The 15,849-nt window shown below is 40.3% G+C and overlaps 1 protein-coding gene across 1 annotated transcript in view; it reads right to left on the bottom strand.

Moving 5' to 3' along the window:
• Positions 1–282: 282 nt before the first annotated feature.
• LOC100135927 (cysteine-rich with EGF-like domain protein 2) overlaps positions 283–15,849 on the bottom strand; it is a 28,676-nt gene continuing 13,109 nt past the window's right edge. Inside the window, exon 12 of the transcript XR_016490263.1 lies at positions 283–672. The gene's annotated coding sequence lies outside the window, so the exon portion shown is untranslated. The remainder of the gene's footprint in view (positions 673–15,849) is intronic.

Raw genomic sequence — 15,849 nt, 5'->3', positions numbered from 1 at the left:
TCCTGGACATCCTGACGGGCCACCCCCAGGTGGTGAAGGTAGGAAACAACACCTCCACTTCGCTGATCCTCAACACGGGGGACCCACAAGGGTGCGTGCTCAGCCCCCTCCTGTACTCCCTGTTCACCCATGACTGTGTGGCCATGGACGTCTCCAATTCAATCATCAAGTTTGCAGACGACACAACAGTAGTAGGCTTGATTACCAACAACAACAAGACAGCATACAGGGAGGAGGTGAGGGCTCTGGAAGTGTGGTGTCAGGAAAATAACCTCTCACTCAAATCAAATCAAATGTATTTATATAGCCCTTCGTACATCAGCTGATATCTCAAAGTGCTGTACAGAAACCCAGCCTAAAACCCCAAACAGCAAGCAATGCAGGTGTAGAAGCACGGTGGCTAGGAAAAACTCCCTAGAAAGGCCAAAACCTAGGAAGAAACCTAGAGAGGAACCAGGCTATGTGGGGTGGCCAGTCCTCTTCTGGCTGTGCCGGGTGGAGATTATAACAAAACATGGTCAAGATGTTCAAATGTTCATAAATGACCAGCATGGTCGAATAATAATAAGGCAGAATAGTTGAAACTGGAGCAGCAGCACAGTCAGGTGGACTGGGGACAGCAAGGAGTCATCATGTCAGGTAGTCCTGGGGCATGGTCCTAGTGCTCAGGTCCTCCGAGAGAGAGAAAGAGAGAAGGAGAGAATTAGAGAACGCACACTTAGATTCACACAGGACACCAAATAGGACAGGAGAAGTACTCCAGATATAACAAACTGACCCTAGCCCCCCGACACATAAACTACTGCAGCATAAATACTGGAGGCTGAGACAGGAGGGATCAGGAGACACTGTGGCCCACTCAACGTCAACAAAACAAAGGAGATGATCGTGGACTTCAGGACACAGCAGAGGAAGCACCTAACTATCCACATCGGCGTGACAGCAGTGGAGAAGGTGGAAAGTCTTAAGTTCTGCGGCGTACATGTCACTGGCAAACTGAAATGGTCCACCCACATAGACAGTGTGGTGAAGGAGACTGAAGAAATTTAGCTTGTCACCTAAAACCCTCAAAAACTTTCATAGAAAAACAATTGAGAGCATCCTGTCGGGCTGCATCACCGCCTGGTACAGCAACTGCACCACCCACAACCTCAGGGCTCTTCAGAGAACGGTGCGTTCTTCACAACGCGTCAGCTGGGGCAAACTACTTGCCCACCAGGACACCTACAGCAACCAATGTCACAGCAATCAATGTCTCAGTCCCAATGTCAAAAGATCATCAAGGACAACAACCACCAGAGGCACTGCCTGTTCACCTCGCTATCATCCAAAAGTTGAGGTCAGTACAGGTGCATCAAAGCTGGGACTGAGAGACAGAAAAACAGCTGCTATCTCAAGGTCATCAGACTGTTAAATAGCCATCACTAGCACAGAGAGGCTACTGCCTACATACACAGACTTGAAATCATTGGCCACTTTAATAAATGTAACACTAGTCATTTTTAATAAGGTCACTTTAATAATGTTTATATATCTTGCATTACTCATCTCATATGTATATACTGTATTCTATACTATCTATGTCGCTCTGACATTGCTCGTCCATATATTTATATATTCTTAATTCCATTCCTTTACTTAGATTTATGTGTATTAGGTATTTGTTGTGTAATTGTTGGATATTACTTGTTAGATATTGCTGCACTGTCGGAACTAGAAGCACATGCATTTCGGTACACCCGCAATAACATCTGCTAAACACTTGTATGTGACCAATAAAATTAGATTTTGATTTGTTCTCAAATCCGAGTCCATGTCTGATTCACCAATGGTTGACTCACGAGTCCCTATGGCTAAAGTCTGAGTCCCCTTGCTCTGAGTCACTGGGTCCACATTAACTCAAAATACAGTTATTTACCCTGTCAGATATAGTGCCCACCAGAGAATCTGAGGGACATTTATAAAATAGATCTTAAAACATACCTTTTTAGCATTGCTTTTCCTTGGGGTGCTTTTTAGTCAATTGTTTTAATTGTTATTCTTTTGTTTGTTGTGTAGTAAATATTTCATTTTTATTTTCATTGTTTTTAGTTTTTATTTTCCTGTGAAGGAATGCAACACAATGTACATGTCTGAAATGTGCTGTAAATTTAGTTTGATTTGATTAGTGTAGTGGCAAGAGGGATTTAGTCATTAAATTGTTTGCTATCCATTTTCCTTTCTTTCTGTGCCACCAAATGTTTGCATTTAGGCTACTGATAATGTTACCAGGACCACGTTCAGTTGCAAAATGTTCTCGAACGTTGCAGATAGAAATTCCATGAATGGAGCCAACATTATTTCTTATTCAACATGTCAGAGAGGCATGTTTGTTCTATATACACATTTCTATTGGAACGTTCCAAAACGTGACATCCTGCTGAAAGCACCGCAGGTTGTTAGCTGTAGCTAGCTAATGAGGTAACATAACTGAACAAGGTGTAGCCTATTCTTTGAATCAGCTGTGTACTGCTAGGGCAAAAAACAAAATGTGCCCCTTGGGAGGGAGGGCCCTGAGGGTTAGGATAACTACCAGTAGAGTTAATTTAACCCATTTATTTTAACACTGTGATTTCAACTATCCTTGATTTGCAGGTTGAAAGGGAGACACAAAAGGTGAACTGCTATTAAAAAAAAAGTATAGAAAAGTATTTTGTATTTTGAAAATGCAAATTTCAGCTCTCGAAAGTATCTTGTTACAAAATACATTGGGATTGTAGTTCAGCCCAATGTAATTCAAATGACAAAATACTCAGAAGTAATTGAAATACACATTTAAAATACATGTAACAGGAATACTCGCCATCTCTGCATGCAGCAGACAACCCTGGTGAAGTGGCCAAGAAGATCCCCCATTTATTTGAGCTGCCACTGGACGGCCATCTTACCACGACCAGGTATAGCACATCTCACACGCCATAGCACACATACTCATGCATGCTCACACACACATCATACCACTTGTATACATACACATGCACACATACAATAAACCCATACACAAAACACTTGATAATCGGTTAATTGGTGTTGTCACAATAAAGTATTCAATCCAGGCTAAACTCTCACTGTATCTCTCTCTATTGACGTCAACCTTGGTGATTTATTACATTATGTAAGATTCATAAAGAAAATAAACAGTTTCGGTTGACATTTTGGATTTTGGACCATAGTCAGCACATTTACATGCACATTATAATCATTCGATATTAAGCTGATTATGGGCTATACAGCAGTAAAATTGGGCTCTGTTTTTTCCTGTTACATTTCCTCACTGTCACTTGTGTTGTGGTCTCCAGGGATCTGACCGTGCTGGTGTCTAAGATGAATGACAAGCAAATGGACGAGACAGAGCTGGGCTAACTCCGAGCCATCATCCTCTTCAACCCAGGTTAACGCTCATGTCTTCAAATATTTTTTTTCTTCTCATAAAGCCCTTTTTACATCAGCAGTTGTCATAAAGTGCTTTACATAGATACCCAGTCTAAAACCCCAAAGAGCAAGCAATGCAGAGTCAGAAGCACAGAAGCTAGGAAAAACACCCTAGAAGGCAGAAACCTAGGAAGAAACCTTCAGAGGAGCATGGCTCCGAGGGGTGGCCAGTCCTCTTCTGGCTGGACCAGGGTAGAGATTGAAAAGTACATGTGGCCATTAAGGCCAGATCATTTTTCAAGACCAACTCCAACCAGTTCCTGATAATCAGTTGATTGGTAGGATCTGGTCTGTTAGAGCAAGGCTAGAACAAAAGCCTGAACCATCCAGTGGCTGTCCGGAGGAAGGTTGCCCACCTCTGCTGTAAGTCAATTACCATAAGAAAACAAAAAAATATATTAAAAAGTATTTTTTGTCTGTAATTTAAAAGGTGCTGGTACAGGTTGGTGGAACTACAATAATTTGAGACTCATAGGACCATCGCACCATCTTAGCTTTTTTGTATTATAATTTGCAGGTGTAACTTATTTGAACAAAAATATAAATTCAACATGCAACAATTTCAACAGTTTTACAGAGTTACAGTTCATATAAGGAAATCAGTTGATTTAAATTAATAAATTAGGCCCTAGTCTATGGATTTCACACGACTGGGCAGGGGCGCATCTCTGGGTGGGTCTGGGAGAGCATAGGCCCACCCACTGGAGATCCCAGCCAATCAGAATTAGTTTTTGCCCACAAAAGGGCTTTATTACAGACAGAAATAGTCCTGTTTCATCAGTTGTCCAAGTCACTAGTCGCAGATGATCCTGCAGCTGAAGAAACCAGATGTGAAGGTCCTGGGCTGGCGTGGTTACATGAGGTAGTGCCAGTTGGACACACTGCCAAATTCTCTAAAACGACGTTGGAGGTGGCTTATGGTAGAGCAATGAACATGCAATCCTCTGGCAACAGCTCTGGTGGACATTCCTGCAGTCAGCATGTCAATTGCATGCTCCCTCAAAACTTGAGACATCTGTGGCATTGAGTTATGTGGAAAAACTTTTATTGTCCCCAGCACAAGGTGCACCTGTGTAATGATCATGCTGTTTAATCAGCTTATTGATATGCCACACCTGTCTAGTGGATGGATTATTTTGGCAAATATTAAATGCTCACTAACACGGATGTAAACCAATTTGTGCACAACATTTGAGAGAAATAAGCTTTCTGTGTCTATTAAACATTTCTGGTATCTTTTATTTCAACTCAGGACCAACACTTTACATGTTGCATTTATAAACATGTTTTCAAGACTATTCCTGTGCTTCCATCATGATTTTAGAAGACTGTATAAGCTATTTATATTATAATTTTTTAGTCTTTATATCAAAATGTCTGATGTTGGTAATTCGTATAAACCAATATCAAGGTAGTTGTGAATTCATTGGTATGAACATACAATACAGCTGCCCGATTTGAAATGGATGGTAAGCCATTGGATCACCCACATTGTAAAACTGGACAAAATTGTATTGACCCCTTTGCCAGCTGATGGTAGGCTACACTGAAACGCCAATGTTTGCCCAACAACTGATGATTGTTTTTGCACCTTTGAACAGAGAGAGGAATCAGTCAGCTCTCAAGCCCATGCCAAATGTGGGGCCAGACTCAGCATCGGGGTCAAATTCAGACCCACAATCACATATTTTTGTTCAACTATAGTCGCTGCTGCTGCCACTGTTTTACAGTAAGTAGGTAAGTAAACCTTGTACAAGTAAGCCTCATCTGAGCCAGAATGGCCCACAAGGGCAGGAGCCCTTCTCCTGATTCTATAGCGTGAGGCAGCTTGACTTGCATAGTTAAATAAAGGTGAAATAAAAATAAATGTTCTTCTTAATGCTGAGTGACTCGACCAGGGATCAGGGGCGGCAGGGTAGCCTAGTGGTTAGAGCGTTGGACTAGTAACCGGAAGGTTGTGAGTTCAAACCCCCGAGCTGACAAGGTACAAATCTGTCGTTCTGCCCCTGAACAGGCAGTTAACCCACTGTTCCCAGGCCGTCATTGAAAATAAGAATTTGTTCTTAACTGACTTGCCTGGTTAAATAAAGGTAAAATAAATAAATAAATAAAAAAGACCAGGGAAAAATATTGAAGGCAAATATGTTGCAGTGTGCAAACTTAACATGATGAACAGGAATGGCATTTACTCTCACAGGTGGCCAAAAATAACTACATGAAAGCCAAGCCCCCAATAGGCCACACCTCCTGGATATAACCAATGGATTATATTAAAAAAGACCCAGCTGCGCGGTCAACTCAGAATGAAATTGAATAAAAAACTCAACTGATGTTTAAATTAACCCATGTTTGGCTAATCAGATTATATATTTACATTTTATGATATTGCACAGATATAAAGGAAAGGTTAGGTTATAGCAGGTCACTTCATTTTTGAGCACATGTACTGTAAGTAATACATCTTGTTAAAAAGCTTGTTTCCAATATTGGAACAGCTGGTACTTTTTCTGTTACCTCCAATCTCCCATCTGAGTTATACAGTTCAAAGTATGCAAAGGCTGAAAGAAAGGTCTACTTTCAACTTTAGAAGAAATAGGGCCTGATTACAAGCTGAGACCACAAGCAGAGCGCTCACCAACCGACTCTTCTGGGGATCGGACCCTTTTTTCCCCAACTATCGTCTAAAAGGACTTACCCAAATCTAACTACCTGTAGCTCAGGACCTGAAGCAAGGATATGCATATTCTTGATATAATTTGAAAGGAAACACTTTGAAGCTTGTGGAAATGTGAAATTAATGTAGGAGAATAACACATTAGATCTGGTAAAAGATAATACAAAGAAAAAAAGACATGCGTTTTTGAAATGCAAGAGAAAGGCAATATTTAGATTTTGGCCACTAGATGGCAGTGTATGTGCAAATTTTAGACTGATCCAATGAACCATTGTATATATGTTCAAAATGTTGTATCAAGACTGCCCAAATGTGCCTATTTGGTTTATTAATACATTAATAACTATGCACTCTCCTCAAACAATAGCATGGAATTATTTCACTGTAATAGCTACTGTAAATTGGACAGTCCAGTTAGATTAACAAGAATTTAAGCTTTCTGCCTGTATCAGATAAACCTATGTCCTGGGAATATATTTTGTTACTTGCAACCTCATGCTAATCACATTAGCGTACATTAGCTCAACCGTCCCACGAGGGGGACACCGATCCCGTAGAGGTTCATCTCAAACCCAACCTCCCTGGGTGCAGGGCTATAGTCTTGATTACAGAGGAAGTAACACAGCATGTGTAACCATGGCTGCTGAGGGGAGAATGGCTCATAATAATGGCTGAAACGGAGCGAATGGAATGGAATAGACGTATTTGATACCATTCCACCTATTCCGCTCCAGCCATTATCACGAGCCCAATCTCCCCAATTAAGGTGCCACCAACCTCCTGTAGTAACCAACACAAGCACTTCATCCTGGGAGCAGCTAAGACTGCAACAGGAATGCAATGCAGCTGGGGAGCTGTTTGAGGAGAAGGGAAAATTATCAATTTGTGGAGAACATGTCCATTCATTTTGGCCCCCCTCAAAGCACTTCAGCTCAACCAGACTTACTGAGGTTTTAACAAAGTAAAGAGGACATGACCCATGGCAACAGAGGTAGGTAGGTGTGTGTGTGTATATATATATATATATATATATATATATATATATATATATATATATATATATGTATATGTGTGTGTGTGTGTGTGTGTGTGTGTGTGTGTGTGTGTGTGTGTGTGTGTGTGTGTGTGTGTGTGTGTGAGAGAGAGAGAGAGATACGCAGTAAGCAGTGGCCTGCGTTTCCAGATGACTGCATCTAGGCTCCACTGCTGGTCTCTCGGCTTCAGGAAGCGCTTCGTCTCCATGAGATGAACTCTGTGCAGTGGCAATATTTAAAACTTTCAGCACTTATTCAATGAATGTGTCTTTCTTTTCTGATCGATTCAGCATCACACCTTTCTCAAGAAGAGATGCTCTGTGAGTTGTCTTTAAACTCAACCTTAATTCCAATCCATTTTCTTTAAACAATGTATTTTTTGTTTGCGTCAGGTCAAGATTTATTTTGGGGTGGGTATTTTTAGTGTGTAATTTGGACTAAAAGCATTCCTCCTCAAAGCTTCTACTCTCCCTGTCCACCTGAGCCCCTTCCGGGCTGTCTCCTCAGCAACATGCCATTACCCTGTCATCATTCATGTCCCTTTAGTAAAATATCAAGTTGGGAATACAGTGACCCCAATGTAGGGGGCTAAACACAGCAGAACTGAGGGAGTGAGTTCACTGACTCACAGTTTTATTCCCTAGGCAACTCTCACTCCCACACCATCACTATGACCCATCCATTCCATCATACACATAATTTTTTTTGTAGTTTAAAAAATTGGTGCAAATTAATTTTGCCCCTGAAGGCGAAGCCTTTTTTGGGCTGTGGAGAACCTTTTTATATTGGTTCTTTGTATAATCATCCATTCTGCCAGGAACAAGGAATCATTACACTGTAAAAAACAATCCTTGCTCGTGTGTGCAGTGAAAATATACAACAAATGACTGTATTTTTTTAGCTGGATTAAGATGTTCTTTCTGTAAGAGACAGCAGGCTGCTGTATTCGGATTACTTTGGAATTAACCACACTTGGGCTATTAACTCACAACCTCTTGGTTGCCAGCAACCTGAATATCCTGCTATGCCACCGGGCATAAAAATAAATAAATAAATCAGGAATAAAAAAAAAAGTGTTACCTAAAACCATTAAGGGTTATTCAATTGTCCCAATAGGAGAACCCTTTGAAAATATATATTTTTGGTTCCAAGTGGAACCCTTTCACGATATATTTCATCACTAAAAGCGTCTAAGTAGAACCTTTTTTACCAGCCAAGGGTTCTACCTGAAACCAAAAATAGTTATCCTATGGGGGAAAAAAAAGAACCCTTTTTTACAAGAATGTATATCTCTCCATTCTCTTTCATTTATAAGTCAAAGTCACTAAGTCAGTTTGGCAACATAAAGAGTTGTCCAATGGATAAGATATTGTAAAAAACCTTGAGGCATCACCAAGTGACCTCGTCAAGAGATTAGGACCTCTTGGCATACCGGTTAAGGTGTTAGCTAGACATTTATTGGACCCCGGTTTAAGTCCCAGTTGGGGCTACCCCCCTGAATTCATTACAATATTGTCCATCACCTTCATATCTATTCATGTAGCACTCTATTCTCTGCCATTCAAAAGTCAATGTGTCAACATAAAATATATATCTATTGAAATATGCCACAGATATATTAAAATACAATAGACATATGAGTAGAGATATCAATAGTGTTCTGTTTCTGAGGTAGGTAGGTGAGGTATTTTAGCCAAAGGGAACACAGAAAGATAAGAGAGAGAAAAAGAGAGAGAAAAGAGAGAGAAAAAGAGAAAGTGTGAAGAAAGGGCTGATAACAGAATTTCAGTGAAAAGAGTTACAGTTAACCAGTGTTTTCCTCATGTACTGAGTGACCTGGCTGGATTTCAGCTTGACCTTCATGTAAACCAGTATCAGTAGAATACAGAGTCCTCTATTAACAGTGTTTTTATGTAATACTTGGACAGAGTTTGTGTGTGTTTGTGCACGTGTATGTATCTGCTAAGGTGTGTGACCTACAGTAGCTAGAACATTCAGTTCACCTCAGTCATTTAAAATAGATACATTTAATGTCAAATTTATATTGTCTATATTTACCTTCCAACAATATCGTGGTGGCTGTATACTGTATGTCAATGTTAACTCAACCGAACCACTGAATGGTTACGGGTGTCAAGTAACTCACCTACTGCTGTTTACCTGTATGTCTATTTCTAGAAATGCCCCATTAATTTCTACTGTCAACATATGGCTCACAATGATGACCTGTCCAGTGTGGTTTGCCTTAGTGATGACATCCTGTTGTTGTGGATGGAAACCAGGCTATTTAGGGATCTTTGTGTGTGTGTGTGAGTGAAATTGTGTTGGTGCGTGCGTGTGCACCAGAAGACCACAGACTGAGGCTGAGGTGACGTCCCACACAGGACCAACATCCTGTAAACACCTGGCTTTATTGTCCCTCATCGCCATGGTGACCAGGTTTATTGTCCAAGACATCTTCGCCGCCATCATCCAATCCATCCATCCGTAGAATGGAACGGAACCTGGAACCGGAATTGCACTTATTCCAATTTCCAGCTGTCATGGTTTCAGAATAATCATGGAGCGTTTAGATGATGTCATTAAGATCCTTTCCTTTCTGACCCGCTGGGGAGTTCTGTTGATGGAGTGGCAGTAGTGCATGGCCTAGCTGTTACCATAGTAGCCTAATATGGCTCAAGTCAATAATAGCGCAGTATTATTATTGGGTGCGAATTGAGACTTGCCTAGAGTGTGTGTGATTCAGAGACACATCCTTGTTTTTCATACTTCTGCCCAGCACATATTCTATCAAGGGCCTTGACACACACACACATCTGTCACATAGTCGAAGACAGTTTACATTTGCCCTCCAACCTCTTCCGATTCACTTGGCCTTCGATGAAACGTCTGAAAACATGCTATTCCTTCAATTTATGTATGTTTTTCCCCGCATGAGTTCCTTGAATAATACATGCATGGCCGTTGGTTGCCAATATGACATGTCAGCATAGATTGTGTTGCGAACAAGAAGGACAAAACGGAAAGTAACTTGGAAGTAGGAATATAAAGGGGCTGGTCAGCAAGTTTATCTTGAGTTGAAAGCAGGCACACAGCTCATAGGATTACCCAACAGAAGTTGTGGTTCACAGAATGGCCAGAGCTAAAATATGGGCCACACTATAGATTAGAAGAGAGATATAGGGAGACCCTCTTCATTGTATACTTGTACTCCTATTTGTATCATCCCCCATAGTATCATGCTCTTGGCTTTTAGATCGTTATCTTCCCACATTGACATATTGCCATGGGATCTAGCACTAACAGTTTTAATATTATTGGTTTCATATGCATAAGGTTGACTACTTTGCACTGGTAGTGTACTGGTTGCAGAAGCAGTTTGTTGTTGTTGATGCTGACGTAGGGTATAAAGAGAGAGTGTGATGGTAAATAGCTTGTAGTAGCAGCATTGTTGCTATTATTGTCGTTGTCATAATGAGCAGTGTTATGCTGGTACGTTGTGTGTGTGGGTGGACTGCACTATAAAACATTTCCTGTAATTTTTACAGTAAATGACTGGCAGATTTACAGGACCTTTACTGTAACACAAATCTACAGCATATTACTGGAACACCTGACTACAGTAACATGCTGTATTTCTAGAATTTACAATGCATTACTGGATGCACAGTGGTTAGTAAACCTTTGCAGATTTACACTGCATGAAGCTAGTGCCAAAGATGTGCAGTATTTCTGTTACATGTATTTGATATAGGTATTTCAATACTTTCCATACCTATTTTGTATTTTACTGGCATGATCAACAATTCATGAAGCCTATTTTGGAACAATTGAATTAGAATACATTAATTTTGTATTTTCTAATATAAATATAGATTTGCAAGTAGCCCACTTAACTACAACATTCTCGCTAACAGTAAAATCATATTTTTTCTTGCCTATGTCTATGGTATATTCTTGTTTACCTTAGTGTATTAAACTAAGTCGCTCTGGATAAGAGCGTCTGCTAAATGACCAAAATGTAAATATGAACACTTGCAAAGCACACTGCTCAGTATTGTTCTAATGATCCGCCTCCAAAACAAGGTCAAATTTGATCAAAATACAAATAGTTTGAGGGCAGAGCTCATTAAAATAATACCCAACAGTCTGCATTGCAAATTTCCATTTTTAACATTTCCATTTGACATTTAAAAGATGCTCGTGTCCAGACAGTCAGTGCATTCATCTAAGGTTTATAAAAAAAACAAATATCACAGTCATAGCGAGTAAAACGTTTCTGTAACCGTTACTGGGAATGTTGTTTTATTTAAGGATACATTGGTCTTCAAAATTGACTGTATTAAAAACCAGATATCTTTTGGATGCATCTCTAGCTTGTGCAAACTATTTTATTGTAATAATCACAGTAATTTCCCACCAGATTCCTGTAAGTTACTAGAAAATGTAGAACAATGTCACAGTAAAATACTGTAAAATATGCCTATTGAAAGAAAGTAAATGTTACTGTAATCATGTTGGTGTTTCACAGTATTTTACTGTAATTACATGGGATTAGTGCAAACAGGCTATTACAGCATATTTCTGAATATTTTGTGTTTTATATAACTTGCACTTGTCGAGGCCTCAACAAAGGCTTCTAAACTGGCAGTGATTACAAATCAAAAGGACGTGGCTATCAATCATTATAGGTTTGAGACTTGCTGCCACTCTGATCTGTTCACTGTATACATTTGATTATAGGGAACTACTACCACCTACAGTAACTTCAGAAAGTATTCACACCCCTTGACATTTTGCACATTTTGTTGCGTTACAGCCTGATTTTAAAATGACACAATACCCCATGTCAGTGGAATTATGTTATTAGATTTTTTAAAACAAATTAATAAAAATAAAAAGCTTGTCTTGAGTCAATAAGTATTCGACCCCTTTGTATGGCAAACCTAAATAAGTACAAGAGTAAAGATGTGCTTAACAAGTCACGTAATAAGTTGCATGGACTCTGTGTGCAATAATAGTGGTTCACATGATTTTTTCATATTACACCATCTCTGTACCACATGCATGCATGATATAATGTGTAAGGCCCCTTAGTCGAGAAGTGAATTTCAAGTAGATTCAACCACAAAGACCAGGGAGGTTTTCCAATACCTTGCAAAGGGCACCTATTGGTAGATGTGTGAAAATAAAAAAAGCAGACACTGAATATCCCTTTGAGCATGGGGATGCTATCAATTATGCTTTGGATGGTGTATCAATACACCCAAAGATACAGCCATCCTTCCTAACTCAGTTGCCGGAGAGGAAGGAAACCAATGAGGCCAATGGTGATTTTAAAAACAGTTGCAGAGTTAATGGCTGTGATAGGAGAAAACTGAGGATGGACCAACAACATTGTATTTACTCCACAATATTAATCTACATGACTGAGTGAAAACAAGGAAGCATGTATATAATACAAATATTCCAAAACATGCATCCTGTTTGCAATAAGGCACTAAAGTAATACTGCAAAGGAAATGTGGCAAATTAATTCAATACAAAGTGTTATGTTTGGGGCAAATCCAACACATCACTGAGTACCACTTAATATTTTCAAGCATGTTCTGGGTATGCTTGGGAGTAGGGAGTTATTTGGAATAAAAATAACTCATGCTGCCAAACATACCCCCGTAAAACTGACCATCCTACCGATCCTCTACTTTGGCGATGTCATTTACAAAATAGCCTCCAACACTCTACTTAAAAAATTGGATGCAGTTTATCACAGTGCCATATGTTTTGTCACCAAAGCCCCATATACTAACCACCACTGCGACCTGTACGCTCTCGTTGGCTGGCCCTCGCTTCATACTCACCGCCAAACCCACTGGCTACAGGTCATCTACAAGTCTCTGCTAGGTAAAGCCCTGCCTTAGCTCACTGGTCACCATAGCAGCACCCACCCGTAGCACGCGCTCCAGCAGCTATATCTCACTGGCCAACCCCAAAGCCAATTCTTCCTTTGGACGCCTTTCCTTCCAGTTCTCTGTTGCCAATGACTGGAACAAACTGCAAAAATCACTGAAGCTGGAGACTCGTATCCCTCACTAGTTTTAAGCACCCGCTGTCAGAGCAGCTCACAGATCACTGCACCTGTACATAGCCCATCCAATTACCTCATCCCCATACAGTATTTATTTATTTATCCTTTGCACCCCAGTATCTCTACTTGCACATTCATCTTCTGCACATCTACCATTCCAGTGTTTAATTGCTATATTGTAATTACTTCGCCACCATGGCCTATTTATTGCTTTACCTCCCTTATCCTACCTCATTTACACACACACTGTATATAGACTTTTTCTACTGCATTATTGACTGTATATTTGTTTATTCCATGTGTAACTGTTGTTGTTTGTGTCGAACTGCTTTGCTTTATCTTGGGCAGGTCGCAGTAGTAAATGAGAACTTGTTCTCAACTAGCCTATCTGGTTAAATAAAGTTTAAATAAATCTGAATAAAATTGTAAATAAGAATTTGTTCTTAACTGACTTGCCTAGTTAAATAAAGGTTAAATAAATTAAATCCATTAATATAGGTTGATGCTCCTTTAAATATGGAGGGTCTTATTCTTGTGACATGATGATCGATGCTTGGCTGCCATTTGACAAATAAAAATAAAAAAACACTTTTACCCATAATAATCTCATCATGTAATAAACTATACCTGCACTGTATATGCAAGCTGTTGGCTAGAGCGCATGTGCCAATACCAGAGTGGGCATAATGTGGGATTTAATTATTAGTGCCAGAAGGACATGGACCAGAATTGAACCCATGCTAACCTGGTAGGCTTATATGTGCATGCTCAAGTCAGTGACCCTAACCACGAGACCACCCCAGGCCATGATTTAACTGAATTTTGACCTTAGGATACACTTGACACTTGCATGCCGTAACCTAATGGCTATATAAAAAGACGGTTGTTGATGTGTATGACTGCATTGCAGTAATAGGACCTAGGCATAACGTTTCAGCTTGCAAGAGTGAAAATTATTTTGATGAGAGCAAGCAATGATCCCAATGACTGCCCACTCATGGGGAGAAAGATAACTGCTCATTTTCAGAGACTCACCAGGCTCATTTGAATTTCCTATGCAGCAGGTACATTTTCTGCAAAAAAATAGTGATCAAGTTAAGATCCGTACTAAGCAGGATCAATGAGTTGGCCAGCTAACTTTCATAAACAACCCAAATTATCTACTGATTTTCAAGAACATTAAGAAAGCCAGACTTCAATGTGTTTTTGGTTGTTAAGTCAAATAGACAATGCTCATTTCAAGCTATCCTTTCTAAAAAAAATGTTTTAATTATTTCTGAATATTTAGGCAAGTTAGCTGGCCAACTCATTGATTCTGCTTTGTAGTATACCCCTCAGATGTTGCGTGGCTGTTTTATTGTTGTTGTTATACCTGCCAGCTAACCAGGTGTAGAGTGGGGAGGAGAGAGGAGGGGAGCACGGAGAGCCAACTCTCGACCCCTTGGTGCCCTGTGGTGAGGAAGTTCATGGTCTATCATGGACTCTGGATCAATGAGGGCACCAAAGGATTTTTCTCTCTGTATAACCATGGTGTACCTCACGTGCTGTCCGCAGTCAAAGAGCAAATGTACTGTCAGGACCATGACAGAATGACATATAGGATTATAGTACCTAACAACCCAGAGCTTTTTCTGGTCAGGAAAATCTCCAGTCCCCGATAATAAGAGGTGAATATTTGTGCAAGATGGCTGTCAATAGAGATATAGTACTTTAGGAAAATGTACGGAGGTCTGGTATAAAGAGGTCATTCAGGTCATATACTGTCACCAAGGGTGTCACACACAGAGCAGGCCCTGTCCTGGCCCCACTTCGGCAGGAATGATAAGAATGGACATTCACATTCACAGTTGTGAATGGTGTTTTTTGTTAATTTGTTTGTTTTATCAATTGGACTCAGGCCAGGACCTTCAGAGGGTCTTTGTCATTGGTCAACACCAGTAGGCAGCCATTGTCATTGGTCAGAGCATGTTCTGTGAACTGTGGAAGAACCTATGAGCATCAGCAACATCATCAGCAGCTCTGCCATTATACTGGGCCAGGGCTACATTTCCTGCAACACGGCAACTGCATTATCACACTTTACAATACCACAACACAGGGACACGAGTGGGTAAGCCATCAAATACAACCCTTCTCTTTCATACCATACTAATCTACCTTCAATAGGTACACTACACTCTTTCTGTTTCACAGAAAACCATGCCGTTCACCTTTGGTTCACCCACCAACCACTGAGTGTTTCCCCTGCTATAATGAAAACAGACAGTGATTGTTTGAAGAAGAGGTACACTAGAAACACAGTTCTTGACCAGGGAGGGATGGATGAATGATTGAACGAACAAGAGCTCTGCTTCAGTACCGCCAATTACCACCCCATGTGTTCCTCTTTGAACGACAGGATCGACCAGGTGGAGATGTTTGTGAGAGAGGGGGGCATTTTGTGAAAGAGGTGGTTATTCTACTTCAGACAAAGCACAGAAGTTCCCTTCACAAAGACAGATCTTTGCTTTATATTTTGTGCTTGACCTTGATGCCCCCCTGGCAGTGGCGATTTAAGCGTTTCAATCTTGGTGGGGCAAAAA

This window comes from Oncorhynchus mykiss, chromosome 21 (genome assembly GCF_057628025.1).
Source record: "Oncorhynchus mykiss isolate SJ-2025 chromosome 21, ASM5762802v1, whole genome shotgun sequence".
Classification (NCBI taxonomy): Eukaryota; Metazoa; Chordata; class Actinopteri; order Salmoniformes; family Salmonidae; genus Oncorhynchus; species Oncorhynchus mykiss.
Note: the sequence above shows the minus strand (reverse complement) of the source record. Positions and strands in the feature narration are given on the sequence as shown.